Source organism: Corvus cornix, chromosome 1 (assembly GCF_000738735.6).
Source record: "Corvus cornix cornix isolate S_Up_H32 chromosome 1, ASM73873v5, whole genome shotgun sequence".
Lineage (NCBI taxonomy): Eukaryota > Metazoa > Chordata > Aves > Passeriformes > Corvidae > Corvus > Corvus cornix.
In genome coordinates this window covers 107268995-107284958 of record NC_046332.1, presented here as the reverse complement: position 1 = coordinate 107284958, position 15964 = coordinate 107268995, and the positions used below count along the sequence as shown (strand labels likewise).

Here is a 15964-nt window from a genome sequence, read left to right as displayed (position 1 = left end):
TGGGGAAAGGTTAAAGCAAGAGATTTTGTAATGCAAGAATAAATATCTCTTGGGGAATTCATTGCTGATCTTCTGAGCAGTTTTCCACCCTTACATTGCTGGAACAAAGCCTGGGGACCTCAGCGGCTGTTGTCACGCTGGGTAGGATGTGTCATTGCTTCTGACTGTACTAAACCACCATTAATTAGGTAGAAAGGGATGTATTTCACTCTTCAAAACAATGACATCAGTTAGAGATGATGTTTTGGGGTTTTTTACATGAACTGACCTTCACAGGTTTATCCACTTGGCAAAACCTTTGCTTTATATTTTTAGTTTTAAAACGATTCTTTAAGCTGCTTGAGCATGAGTAGAAATTTCCCACTGGAAGCTTCTTCTGTGGTTTTTGAAGAACTATTCATGAATAGGGCAAGTGTCATTTTCTTATCTTTTGAAGTGGTGTATCTCAAGGAGTCTGGTTCAGGTTTAAATTAACCTAAAATTCCTGTAGGCAAACACAAAGCATTGACAGTTCTATGAATAAAGAGAACTCTATAAATAAAGAGAGGGCAACTATTCATACACTCTGAAATGTATACTGATCACTGAGAAATAAGAAATGGACTTCAGAATATTGAAATACCTAGGACACATGGTCTTAATTAGATTTCTGTATCAATTTAGAGCTTAGAAGAACATCAAAAGGTTTGATTCAAAAGGAAAAAGCCAATACCTCTGATTTTCTAAGTAACAGCTGACAGTTTAATTTTACTGCCATCTTCTAGACTGTAATTTGGCAACAGGTTTTTTTTTCTATTTTAAATGAGGTTCTATAATAAATCCTACATTACACTGAAATAAATAAATTTGGCTTTGTTCAAGATCTTAGGCCAGAAATTGAAATTTTTCTATGATTTATCTTGAAATTAACATATCCAAGCTACTGTTTAAGCAATAAAACTACCTTTCCTTCCAAAATAATATGATTTATGTATTACCTGAAAATGTGGAGCAAAGCGTGAGGCTCCTGCTTATCGGCTGAGTTAAGCAGTTCAGCAAGTTTGACTTCAAGCATTTAGAAATTTTTAAGAAATGAACAAATTGAATCTACACTTCCTGGTCAATATGTATATATGGACTTGGCCATACTTTACTGACAGTGCAGGTAGCTGCCTCCCTTGTCAGTGCTCACCTCCAACCAGGTAATAGAGTGACCTGGATCTGAGAGTCCATAGTTAAACATAGCATTACATGTATTCTGCATTTACACAATAATCATAAGTCACTTTGGGCAGTCCATTTTCAGAAGGTGACTGCCTTGCTCTCCAGACTGAAATCTCTATTCTCTCAGCCTTGTGACTCATAATGCACCTTTAGTCATATTTTAACCTTCAGTATTGCACTCTCTGTCACATTTTATTGCTTAATTCATGCTGTTGAGCACAGCAACATCACACCACCAGATAAACTTCAGTGACTTCTGCATGAAAAACAACTTCACTCACCTTTTTAATGAGTTCCTTTTAATTTGAATGCTTAATATGAATGTTCCCCTTTGATATGAATGTTGCATTCATGCCCTTGACATAATTGCTCGATAACAACAACAATACTGTCTGTATACAAAAGTGTAAAAAGGGATATTTTTTGCCATATTATAAAACCATGTTGGTTCACTGGGTTTCATCTCATTAGTCTTAATACCTCCTTTTTTTTTTTTTTAAGCTGACTGAGCTATAAAACACAATAGATTTGGGGATATTTCAGGAATGACTTGAATGCCTTTATATTCAAAGACACTTTCCCTACCATTGTGTATCTGATATGGAATTTAATGGAATCTGGGGAGAGGTAAAGGAACCCCCAAACGCAGCTGGTATTTCAGATGTAGCAATAATTTATTCTATGACTTTACAAACCATATGGATTTACAAACCTATATTCTATGGCAAACAGAAGGTCCTGGGCTTTTTCAAAAAAGAGAAGGTATTGAGCAATGTGATATGGAGTTGATAATCCTCACTGGTCAAACATCCCATTAATAAAAAGATAATGGGATTTTATCTGACATAATCTTCAAAGGCAGTTTTTTTTCAATTTGTCTTTCAGTTGTTTTCACCCTTTGCTCAGTGTTCACCTCAAGCATAATTCCACTCAGATTTCAGAACCTGCTTGTAAGGATTTAGGGAGATTAATTGGTAAACCCCCTTTATGGGGAAGTGTATGAAGTTTATAGAAGTGAAGAGGTGATAAGCTTTACTCGTATCCTAGTGAGAGACAGTGAGAAACTGAGTGGGATACTAGCAAACACAGACTGACGTCTGCAACTGTGGCCAATGAAAAGCATCATTAAATTCTCTGGCTTTTGCTTCATTAGTAGTTAGCACTTGCTATGGCCTCATTTTCACACCACAATAACCAGGAATGGGAGCTTGGCCAAACCTCTGTAGAACTGGGCACAGTGTGGGGGCACAGACCACATCTATTCCCCTTGGGTGACCAGCCAGAGGCAGCTCCCTTAGCTGCATTTGTTTGCACTGGTGTGTCCTGCAACTCCAAGGGTGGAGATAATTTATTCCCTGCTAACTCATTCAAGTTGCATCTTAGCTTAAAGCACAGTCCCCAGCTGTTAGAGTGAAACTCCAGTGGCTGACAGACACTGCTCCTTCCCTCTTGCCATGGGCTACAGCACCACTACATGCACCCAAACTGAGTTACTTATAACCTCCTTAGCAGCCCTTCAATTAACTAAAAGATTTGCAAACAGCTTTCTTAGCTTTAATCTGCTTGCTTTCATCCTTTTCCTGCTGCTTTGATGGATTGTCCAGACAGGATAAGCAAGTGGCAAGACAAATGCTTTCAGAGGTGGGAAAGTATTGAGTTCACAGTGCAGAAAATACATGTCTGACAGTGATGGAGTCTAATTTTTAATTTAGCAACTCTTATTTCTGGGAAAGAGTAAAAGGATGTCACATTTCATCCAGTCCACTGGATGTATTTAAACTAGCATTCTAACTTGGATCTGGAGTAAAATCTTGAAACTCTGCGCTCAGAGGGTGAGCGCCAAGTCTCCAGCTGGAATGGTTTCACTCTAGGGATTGTTTCCTGTCTGACCTGATGTGTGTCTGTAAACAGGCACAACATTGTGAATGTTCAAAGCTTGGACAGAGAAAGCAGTTCTTAGTGATGCTGCAAGAGAGCTCTTCTGCTGCTTAGGTCTGTTAATGTATAGCATGAATACATAGAGATACCCCAGGCTGGAGCTGCTTCTATCAAAGGCAGACTTTGGTAGCACAAATAAAATCCTAAAGTGAAGGGAAAAGTCAAGATTCCTGCATGGGGAAAGCAAATCTGCTTTGCTTTCCACATTTGGAACCAGCAGCATTGCTACCAGTGGGACAGAAGGACCTGTGCTCTTTCCTAGCTGTGTCCGAAGACAGCGCATAGGCACCACCAAAAAGTTCATCGGTAGTGCCAAAAGTAGTTCCTATTTTCTTGCTAACCTTGGAAGACTCCTTCATGAAATCTGAACTAATTCTGGGCTGCATTTTTTTATTTTTTAATTTTTTAAATTTATCATCGATCAAAATAATGTAAAGAAATGTACAGCAGAAACTACAAAATATCAGCTTCCTCTGAGTATGTTTAATTAGGCGAATGGTTACTCTGTGCAAGAAATTTATTTTCATGCATCCTGAGAAGGTGGTAGCAAAGTCAGCCTGCATGTCTTGAGCCATCAAGGAAGACTGTGCAAAGTATGTCCAGTTCCTCTTTAGACCCACAAGATCTGAGTGCTCAGCACCTTTCTGAAATCTAGAGGGGATGTATCAATGTGCAGCAGACTTCTGGTGATTAAATAAAAATATGTAAAGTAACTCTAAAATGCTTTCCAAAATCTGCTTTTACAGACTTAATATTCAAGGCTGAAAATAACTTCGTTTTTTAAAACCTGAAATTCATTAAGACAGTAAATAGTAAAACAAACACTACACATTAAATGAGGATATAAAAAAAGTTGTTTTATTCAAAGTTTCACCTTAGAGAAAAGCAACAATCTCCTCAAATCACACAGGACTTGCAAGTACTGGAAAATATAATGAGAGAACTTGAGAAAATCATGCAGATATACTGTTTCACCATATTTACCCCTAATTGGAAAAAGGAAGGTAAAAATGAAGAGTCCTGTTTCCTCTTCCTGTGTTAAATGAAGAGAGATGACAAATAATATTGAACTGGATAATAAATAACACTCACTGTAATCTTAAAAATATCCACTACAATGCCATGAGACATTTTAGCTCTAATAAACAATTATTTGGAAATATAAACTTATTTTCTTTTAGTTCTATGGGATTTTCTAAAAATGAAAGTATTTTTGATATTATTTAATACAGTCCAGAGAAAAGTTATTCTTTCTTAATAGAAGTTTCAGGGGACTTAAAGCTATCAAAATACTAATCTTTCATATGATGCATCATTAGCAGAACTAAAAATTCTCGTATTTTACAAGGTTTTGGAGCACAGCTCTAGAATACCCAGAGCACACCTCCCAGTAGGAGAAATTAAGCAGCTGGTTGCATGGTTTTGGATAGATCCCATCTCTATTATTCAAAAGCTTGCTTGTTGGAATAGAAATTTCACCCTTTCTGGTGAAGTGGGTAACACTCATTTCCAGCCCATACTTATATTGTTTGCTGGATCAAGACTGTCCCTGTGGTTCTTGATTTTCAGCAAAAGATTATATTTCAGAGGCACATGGAGAATCAGTGAAATAGTACTGACTTTGTAGCAGCTATATTTATTTAAAAAAAAATGCTGCTAAATTATTTGGTGATCTTTGGAAAAAAAAAAATCAAAAACTTCCCCCAGGAGCCTTTTTCTTGGTAGTCCCAAGTGCTGTGATTTGAAATAGGGCTTCAATAATGTTCTCGGTACAGAAAATTCTGAGTATTCCACTGGATATTAATAAAAGAACTAAAAGATTCCTGTTAAACAATGAGATTTTTAAAGATACAAAAAGAATTCAGGCCCTGTTTATGAGGCTGAGGAGAAACTTGTGAAGGAAAATGCTTAGTATGCAACTGTCTTTTTATAGTTGGAATAATCTCCTGACTCTTAAATAATTTCTTGCGTATCACCTTGTGCATGACAGAGGAGAGAGGAAGGAGAGGGAACTAGCTGATTCCTTCCTTTCTCTAGAATTGTCTCACTGCATAATCCTAAAACAAACTAAGATGCAAGGGACCTCTGAAGAGTACCTGGTCCAGGCTCCTGTATAAAGCAGACTGATTGTGATGTTATTTTATTCTTATGTTATTTTATAACACTATAATACTATATATGTTATTTTATAATATTATGATATGTTATTATTATGTTTTTTTATGGTTATGTTGTTATGTTATGTTATATGTTATAGTGTTATCTTGATGTTATTTTATTTATTTATGATTTCAATGCCCAGGCCTTGTCCAGCCACCATGTCCCTGGGCTGCCAGCAGCACATGTACCTGGCTACCAGCAGCACCAGAGAAGGGGGTGACTACTTGGCCCCTCCTAACCACATCCCCAGGCTGTGTCTGAAGAGGACTCTCAGAAAATTTACATCCCCTTGCCTCAAAGGATCAGAGAAGTTTGAGTCCACTTCTCTCTGCCTATCAGCTCCATATAGGATATTTCCCCTGCCTCTCTGGTCATGTGAAAGAGATTTGGAGCTCCCCCTCCTCTTCCTATCCAACACAGGGAGGACCCTGTCCTGCCATTGCACACAGACACATTCCTGCAAGCTTAGGTAGCACAGTTTGAAGAGGTAAAAATTGCAATCTCCAAGGCAGTCGTGTCAGCAGGACACCCCAGGGAGTTACACTTCTACTGCCAAAAATGCATTTTAAAAATATAGCTTCCTTTCCTCAAAATTCATGGCTTTACTGTGCTGCTTTTCTAACAAAAACAAGCCACAGGCCTACCAATATAACTGCAACTGCCTTCTGCCAGGGAAAGCAGACCCTAAAATAGCTTCTTGAAGATAAACAATACAATTTCTTCTACAAAAATAATGCCTACACCAAAAATTATACCCATATAACTGTACAGATGGAGCGGTAAGATTCCTCAAGATTGATCCTTCCCTGCAATTTCAAGTCTGGCTGCCTGAAGTTAGATCTCTCAATCTATTTTCTGGCACGTAGACAGGCAATCAGATTTTCATGAGTGCTCAGCACTCGTCAGATTCCCAGGAAACAGTTTACTTTTTAGTCACTAATGCCACTTCTAGAAACACTGAAAGACAGACAAATCTGAGTCAAAGGGTTTCCTCCAACAATTTACAAATTGTAATTTTTTTTTCTGGTCATCTTGCCTAAAAATAGAACGAATGCTACTGATTTAATGAATTTGAATGCCCTAAATTAAAAAAAAAAACCCACCCTTTTTTTAACAGCATCTCACATTCTGACTTCAGAATGCCTCTGGGCATGGTACAAGCATGGGAAATGGTACAAGCAAAATGATATTCCTACCCCATGTGACATATGATTCCTCCAAGGGAAGAAAGTCGAGACCACAGATAACACATTCTCTCTTTCTAATTTTTATAGATGTTATTTAGCACTGCATGCAACTTTTTGCTCAAGTACTTATAAAGGTCTTCAATGAACTTTAAGGCAGAATGCTTCAAAATGAAAGATACCATTACCAGGGTTAGGTAATGGAGAAGAAAATAACAACTACAGAAGAAGAAAAGTGGGATTTATGGATTGTTTGTTGTTAATTAACTAGAATACATGTGTGCACACTCTCTCAGGAAGCACAGACCAGGAAGAGCAGTGGTGTGGGATTTGCTGCCTTCTGGTTTCTTTCCTGGGGGGCACCAGTCTGATCAGGATATCTGCTTGGGAAGGGAAGCCCAGACTGTTTTCTGAGAGGAGCAGTGGGTGATTGATATGGTTGGGATCACCAATTTGCTCTTCACTTCCTAATGTGACAATGTTAATACCCATTGCCCTTCATTTAGAATTTCTGGCACTGTCACAGCCTAGTCCTGATAAAATATGAAACAGTGCATTGTAGACTGTTACTGCACAGAGATTTTTGGTATGGCACATCCATATCTTTTTATGTCGTTTTACTTGCTGATATTTGAACACAATGAAGAAGTCTGCCTGCTTGCTCTAGTTAGCATTTGTAGTAGGGGTTTTTTAAAGTCATTTTTGACCTTGGTAATGTTGTTTAGTGTCCTTGAGCTTAGCTTTAATCTTAAATAAAAGCACAAGAAATGCTATGTTTTCAAAGACACAGCTGAAAAGCCATTGACAACAAATATTTGCAATATTTTTATTCCACTTTACTAAACTCTCCTACTTGTTAAGAGCTCTGATTCAACCAAGTTAACAAGGTTATCAGATGATATGTCTATTGTCTTGTTATGACTTCCTTGGCTGAGCTCCTGCAGCAAACAATGCAGGAGTGATGCTTTGTTCGAACAGCAGGATGGAGGGAGCAGGGAGGAGGGAGCGGGGTGGGGATGGGGGTCAGGGAGCTGCCAAGGCCTCTGCAGCAGCCAGAGCTCCACCTGAGGTCAGGATTAATCAGTCTGGCTCCGGGGCTCCAGGCAGTCCCTGAGGGTCCGTGACAGCCCAGGACTCACCTCTGGGAATCTGCAAAACATCCTCGCACAATAGCAGGGATGCAAGCAAGCAGGACACTGAAGGCATGAGTTATTCAAGCTGACACATGCCAAAGACCTCGGAAGAGAGGTAATTAAAAGCATTTTAAGGGATTAAATCTATGCATTATCTTAAAAATACATTTCCACTCCCCTCAACCTATGCCAGAGTGCCCAAGTTATAAGAATAACTGTTTAAATTACCTGTAAAAAGGCAAGATCATTTCATGCTCCCTTTTCTACTCTTCTGTATAAATGCCAGGTGCATTCAGCTTTCCTCTAAGCACTGTCATAAATTTGCTGTCTCCCTGCTGGCATAATTAATATATGCAACTGTTGCTATCTAAAGAACAGAGGGTGCCAGGGCAGCAGCTGCACAGCTGGAGGACTCTCATTAGCATCACGCCAGTTGGCTGACAATTCTAATCACTTTTGTACTGTCATGATACTTTGAGAAGCAGAAAAAATATTAGTTCCTTCTACAGTATCAGCTGGTAAAATGGAAGTAACCTCATGTGGCTACTGCAGGATTTACAGCATAGTTCAGTATTCAATTTTTTTCTGGAATGGTATACGTGGTACATAAGACACTATGGAACACTTTGATGGCCTTTTCCCTTCTTCTTCTGGCTCCCAGCAACTTTCAAGCAGGTAATGTTACTGTTTATGCTCCTGCCAATGACTAGTGATTAGCTGAAGACACCAGTAGATCCCTTGAAATATTTTAGAGGTTTTATTTAACACCTGTAAAGACTAAAATCTGAGGTGTTTCTTTGAAATTTTGATGACTGAATGATAAGAAAACTCACTCTGCTTAGTTCTCCACTGACAATTAAGTTGTGGCCAGCATCCTGCCTCTGAACAGGATGGTTCAAAAATTGTATTCAAACCTGATCTCGGCTATAACATACCGAAGTTACTGCTGCCCCTATGAAAACCTTGTGCTGGCCAGGGCCAACAGCACCATAACTCAAACTGTGTGTGAAGCCATCACCTCCAGCAGTGTTTTAGCAGGTGTGAGTACAGTGCCAGGCCCCAGCATCTTCTCCCCTAAAGGTGTGTGCCTTCAGCCGTGTCTCCAGCACTGTGCCCTCCACCTGCCTCTCCTGTTCCTCCTCCTCCTGTGGCTGCCACTTGCCCTTGCAGTACCTGCCCAGCCCCACATGCTCTTCAGCACCTCTTGTCACTTTCTTATACATGTGCTGATTGCCCCTAAGTTGCCAGTATGTTTCTTCACTGTCCTCATTTTCTAAACGGTCTCTAAGCCTTTTTTAAATGCTTTTTCCAGGGGATGCTGCTTCAGTTTCAGCTTGTGGCTGCTGAAGTCTTTGCATGCACTGTGTGTTCCTCACCTTTTTAATTCAACTGTGCCTCAAACCCCATTCAGTCTTTCATGTCACTGTAGCTCTTGGCTTCACTTAGGAGAAAACCCCAATCCAACCCAACAATAACCCCCTGATGTTTTATTTCAGTGGGGTTCCTTCAGAAGGATGTAACCTGGCAGGGACAGGGAGTGTGGAACAGCCCTGCTGCCTGCAGCACTCTGTGTGTGCCAGTGAACCTCAGAGCTGCTGTCACAGAATTCAAACTCACAACCACCAAGAGATTTGCCAGAATAAAACACTCAATTGCCTTCAAAGCTAGGGGCAGACTGGGGTACTCATTACCCTTTATGCTCCTCTGTTGTGTGGCAATGTTGGAGGCCAAAGGTGGAGAGAAGCCAAGAGAAAGGATGGTGGATTCCTGCCCATTCCCTGCTCTCCCCTCACCTGAGAAAGAGGCAGCTGCTCTGAAACTGTTCGTGTCCTTATCCAGGTGTGCCCCTTGTTAGGACAAAATCTTCTCCACTCAGTAAAAGCCTACTGTAAAATGCTAATGAGGGCACTTCCAGACTGCTTTTTTTTTGGGTAGCAAAAGAAGTGTGTGTGTGTGGCATGGAAAAGAACAGATTTATAATTTCAAAAAAAACCTTGGCTCCAGACAAAGATTTGCTGTGTCACATTCATTTCAGGCCACTGTAGTGAGGTATTTAACTGAGGATGTTTGATGTTGCTTGCTTCCTAGAACTTCAAAATCAGTTTTACTTTCAGGTCAAATACAAACAGGGTGTGCACTGTTCATTACAACAAAGCATATGTTACTGGAATTCATACAGAGTCAAATGTGACTATTTCAAAGGCAAATGTCAGAGCATCCAGAAGGTTTTTGTCTGTATTTTTCTTCTAAATGCTGGTTTTCATCAGAACTTCACTCTCGACAATTTTCTTTGTGCTAGTAAAGTTTCAGTGAATAGAGCTGAAAACAACTCTCATGGGGACTCCACTAAAATGTCTTATCCCTATAGGAGCAGGTAACCAGGTCCAGTCTTTGTGGTTCAGGAAACAGTGATCTACACAAAGGGCACCAGATGCCTCTGCAGAGCCTTTGAGTCTCCAGATCCTTTGAGAATTTTATTTTCTAAACACTGCTGTGAAAGAAACATTTCAGTAACAGAGACACAGGTGACTAATCCACCACTGAGGTGTACAATGACACCTCAGTCTTCTGAGTTCCACAGGCTGAAACCCCTCTTGAAGAATTGTACTTGTAACCTTTCAAATCAAACACTGTGACATCCCCTACAACAGCTGAGACATATCCCCTCACCATCCCTTGCCTCTCCTCCATCCCCCACCAAAAAAAAAAAACCAAACAAAAAGCCAACCCAAAACCCCAAAGGACAAAAAAACCCAAACCCAAACTCTACAAAACAGAGAGAAAGAGAGGGAGAATGAGAGAAAAGACCATGTTTTGCATACGGAACTCCTGGATAGCACCCGACCATCAAAAATGTTCTTGGGACAACAGTGGAGGACAAATTCAGTGTGAGTCAGGAATGCCATATTGTGAAAAAGGCATACTAGAAATTAGGATGCATAAAAAGCACTACTGTTTTTAAGGCTTGTCAGACTGTTCCATCTTTACTCAGCATAGTGGAGACTTGGCTGTATCCAACTCTGGACACTTTGCTCAAAGTATAGAAAGTGTGCACAGAAGGGTAATAGGATGATCAGAATGATTCTTACACTCCTGGTATGGAAAAACACATCAGGTGTGTGTATTATTCTCCATTCTGTAAACAACAAGTCATTAACTTAAATATTCATAAAAAAAGGATGAAAAGACTGGATGGAGAAATGTGTACCAATAAAGCAAATTGGTTTTGGAAATCAAGGGAATTCTATCCATGTAGCATTTTAAGAGCAAGATAGACACAGCTCTGGTAGAAATGATATATACAGTTTTGGTTTCCTCAGGCAGAAGAGGAAATCTGTGTAATTCCCATTCTGCATAAGAGTTTACTCAACAAACTTCCAGGCGAAAGAGAACAAGTCATGTTTTGTGAAGTCTGCTTCACATGCTCAACTGAAAGGGAGGCAGCTGGGACTTTGCTGAAGGGAGTTTTCAGATTTCAACTAGACACTGTCCAGCCTAGGGTCTTTTTTAGCATACCCTCAAGTAGCTTCTATGTTCCTGTGAATAAGTATTCGTGAAAGCTCGTAGGTTCAGGTTTCTCAGAGGTGAGTTGAAAGCAGGAATTTTGGAGGTATGAACTTTGGATGTGGTTACTTAGCAGAATTTTGGTTTCCCTGCATCCTTTAGAGAAAAGGCTTTCTTGGAAAGGTCATGGGCAAGAAGGAAGACCCAGGGAACTACAGGATCAGCCTGACCTCAGTCCCTGGGGTACCAATATTTTTGGAAGTCAATTCCAGCCACATGAACCAAGAAGGTGGATTTGCTAAGAGCAGATTATGCCTGACCTGATTTATCTGAGGGGCCGACTGACAGCGTGGATGAGGAGTGGATGTTTATCTTGCCTTTAGCAAAACCTTTGTCAGGGGCTCCTGGAGTATCCTTAAACTGGTGAGTTATGGATTGGATGGTGAGTTACAAATTGTCTGGGCTGTTGGGCTAAACCAGGGATAATCAGCAGTACAAAGTCCAACCAGCAGCAGGGTAGTAGCTGGTGGTCCCTTCTAACCCAGAGGGCCCTATGCAAAACCCTGGACTGGAGTTTCCTTAGACAACATACTTAACACAGTGGGTTGTTTTGTAGATCAGGATGACTAAAGGACAGTTATAGCTATGTAATCCTTCTAGTTGAATGAAAACTAAATTTAAATGAAAACTAAGTGACCAGGCTATTGGGGATTAAGATGTTTTCCAGTGTTGAGACCGTGGTCTTGTAGTGTAAGTGAGCAGGGAATGTACAGTAAATCCTGGTGGGACATCAATCTTACTGGCAGCTCACCCTCCTATCTGCTTCCTAGCTGTTCTTCTGGGAGGTATGAGAAGAGAGAAAAGATCTCTTTGACAGCAGATGTTTTCCTTTGATGTTTGGTTAGGTGTCCTTGAATTTCTTAGCCTTTTCTCTCCTGGCAGCACGTTGGTGTGCATCCTGTTTTTCAGGAGGAAGTACATGCCTGCTAAATGTCACTCTCCCCTGCTTTCCTTCCATTATGGAACCAGGAAGGCAATGCATGAGTCTATAATTTATTTAACACTATTACATAAGTTTCACAACAAAGTCTGGCAGACTTGTCACAGCTAAACTACCATTCTTCAGGATTCAGCAATGATAAAGTGTATCTTGTACTAGAAAGAAATTTTAATTTGAATCACAAATTCTTTTGTGTCTGATTTATCAGCAGTATGTAGTGTGGTAGGGGTATTGGGAGTGAATCACTTTCCAGTCCAAGCTGTAAAATACTACTGGCCTATTGAAATTATATATAGAATACCCTTTGGGCATTTTAAGTTACTGCTAAAATTTCAATGGACAATTCCAAAGCATGCAATATTGTTAAGATGAGCTGGTGCTTCATTTGAAGTTCATGTCTATCAGCCAGAAGGCACAAGGCTTTGAATATAAAAATTATTTTAAAATAATCTTTTTAAAAAAGTTTTGGAAGGATGACAACTGAGTCATTTGTGGTCGGACATAGACATCAGGCCATAACCCAATCAGAGAGGTAACATCTTCATCAACGTACTATAGAGCTCAACATCTCAACTGGGATAACCAAACCTTTATAACTCAAGACATGCAGGACTTATAAACTGATTAGGACTAATCTAACAGGTGAGATCTCAGCTCCTGACATGTCTTAATTCAAAACTCAAAGCAAAGGAAAAAATAACCATCCTTCATGACACTAGAGTTTGGTACATTTTTTAAAATTTTCCAGCTTAATTTCCTAGCAAAACATAGCTTTTGCGAGTTTGTCTGTTATTCCTCTTTAAACATTTTTTTAATTCCAGTAACAGCGATAGACATGTCATGGCCTCAGAGATGTGTTTATGTCTATGGCCCACATATGTTATCATTCCAAGCTATTATTTCTCATTGGTTTCATGCAGGATGGGCTTCCTGGGCCAAGAAATGCAAGACCAGAATTTCCATGAGACATGACATTTCAAAACCACCCCCAACAAGCCCCACATGCTATTCTGTAAGACTCTCAGCCTATTTTTATGTATTTCATGCACACACACAAAAATTTTAGTTGTTTCTCAGTGTTCAGTGAAATCTCAAATACAAGATTTAGTCATTATTGTTCCTGGTTTTAGAACAGAGCTACTGTTGGGATTAGATACCAATAAATATAATAATTAAACACTATAAAAAATTCTGCAAAACTCTGGGTAATGTCTCTGTTGTCAGACCTCCCCTTCTAATTTCTCTCTTTTCTACTTAAAGTGTAATCTTTGCAAGAATGGAACTCTCTCAAAATGCATTTTTGTAAAACCCTTGCCAGCTTGGTCCTCTGGGCATGAAAATAATAAGGAAAAAACTCTAGTAATAATATTTTTTCAGACTATTATGTGGGAAAAACCACAAATCCCTTATATGTGTAGGATTAATGTTCTGTTAGACTCACAGCTCTATCTCGTGTATGCCCGACTCTCTTGAGAAACGTGTTTGCTCTACTGAGCATAAGTAGACTTCTGTAAAATATACAAAACAGAAATCTTAATTTAAATTTCAGGAAAAAAAAGTTCTTATTCCAGCCATTACTCTCCCATCTTATTACAATTCAAGTCCTCAGGAAAGCCAAAATAAATCTAGGTAGTCCAGATTGGTTTGCATAGTGCTATTACAAAATATAAAAAATGTAGAAAAGAAGAAAATTAAGGAGAAAATAATTAATGACTAGTATCCCTTAGAAATGAAAGTGATTTAATGAACATCTTTAAACTCCTTAAGTAATTACCCATAAAAGAGGTGTGCCTTTTGGGAGAATTATAAATTTTAATTGCAGCAGTGTGATAGGTTTGACCCAATCACCTTGTGGTGTTTTGTTTTGTTTTTGGTTTTTAGAAATAAATTGCTCTTAGCCTGCAAACTCGTTGGGATTAGATCTCTCTTGCAGTCCAGTGTTTGCAGAGCCTAGCAATAGGCAGTAAAAATAATCATAACTTAGCCTAATTTATGCAGTTATAAATAAGGGTGGTTGATGGGTCATCCTGTCCCAGAAACATTTTCCTTACCAGTGCTGATTTGAAGCATTTTTGGCATTTTGTTATTACTTTTTTTCTGGTTTCCTTGTGAGTCATTTGCCTGGGAAAGATTTCTTGAGGGGATTTGGCAGCAGGCTTGACTGCTGGGCTTTATGAATGACTTCTTTTTCTCATCAGGGATATAAAGGAACAGGGCAATGCTATTTCATGTCATGTCAGTTTTGTGGGACCAGAGCTTGGAAGTGCAATATTCAGGTGAGCTTCCATGGCAAGTTAAGAAATGAAAAACCTGTGTTCTTTCACTCTCTCAAGTGCTTAAGGTATAAGTTCTCTAACTTTGTGCAAGGTACTGAGAAATTTTTGGCAGTTATGATGAATTAGACATAGTACCCACGTACGACTTCTGACATTGGCTCTTTTTCTCTGGAATTTGACAAGCTGAACCAACTCAAACTTGTTTAATCCCTTTCGCCTCCCATGGAAATCTTTAACATGCTTCAATGTAGTTGTGGATTTGAAGGTCTTTCCTGCAGCCTTCTGGAAAAGTCTGTGAAGTCACCCCCTGATTTCAAGGTATATACAACAGAAACAAGAAAGAAAGAACCCAAGAACCAAGGAGGAAGCACATTTTTATATCTGTCTCCTTCCTTTCAGCACACCAAGGCACAGGGTGGAGGATCTGGGCACGTTCCAAAAGGTGCTGAACACAGCCGTGACGTCACCGCGTGAGTGGGATGCGTTTTTCTGAGATAACACTCTGTGGGTCATGCCACACTGCTGCAGCCTCCAAGACGTGTGTTGTCCCCTCTGTGATACACTCTGTAATGTCCTATCTTGTCCTTTCTCACCCTGATTGCTGTGCTGGCCAATACAGGCAGGTGGGAGGATAAGTGTATAGTTAGATAGCAACAAAGTGTACTTGCTAATTTTTCAGTGCGCTCAGTCCTTCTCTGGTGACGGAAATATGGCGATGAATTAAAGTTTTTGGTTTGGTTGGGTTTGTGGTTTTTTTATTTCTTTTCCTTTGTGTTTTGCTCGTCTACTTACGTCTTTTTACTGAAAGATATAGTCAAAGGCAGATCTGAAACTCCTTCCCTTTTTCCAAGGTCCAACAGACCTGAATTTTGTGCATGTTAAAAATCAAAGCTGTACCTAAGAATGATAAACAATTCAAATTTTCCAAATAATACAATAAAGAAAGTTTTTAAGCTGGAACAGTGCACACTACTGACATTGGAAAGGTTGGAGTTGGGGTGAGACAAGCTGATTTATGCTACCTGAGAACCTTGATCCCAAGCTGAAACCAGATTGTGACTGATACTACTTGGCTATGTACACCACAAGTTTCTTTAGTTTCTTGTCTGTCTTTAAACTGAAGTCCAACAGTGATTTTGTGGGCTGCAAAGAAATCCCAAGTCTTACAATTCCATCCTGAAAGACGCTGAACAGAGAACACACAAATTATTGGTGTTCTTCACATAAGTAGTAACACATCTTTTAGCAGGTTAATGGCAGCTTCTGAGTGTCTTAGTACTGGAAGAGAAATGACACTGAAGTTAGATTGTCTTTCCTTTCCTTTTAAAAAAAAAAAACCAAAATATTTGTTTATTCACCTTGAAAGTCCTTCAGAATAACATTTGCATTTGTTTAAACTGTGAGCAAAATGTAAAAGGTTAAGGCACTATTAGCCCATTCTACCACTTATGCTCAGATTTTCAGTTTTCATTATCTCCTGCTTCTTACAAGATTAACCAGAAAAGAATTAATTAGAATACCAAAGCTGAATAGATAACAGTGTTAATCCAGTGATTTTTTGTTTGC

The 15964-nt window shown here is 39.4% G+C and overlaps 1 long non-coding RNA gene across 1 annotated transcript in view; it reads left to right on the top strand.

Moving 5' to 3' along the window:
- Positions 1-15684, top strand: part of LOC109143885 — a 48374-nt gene extending 32690 nt beyond the window's left edge. Inside the window, exon 4 of the long non-coding RNA XR_002044278.3 lies at positions 14798-15684. This is a non-coding gene — a long non-coding RNA (uncharacterized LOC109143885). The remainder of the gene's footprint in view (positions 1-14797) is intronic.
- The last annotated feature ends 280 nt before the right edge of the window (positions 15685-15964 follow it).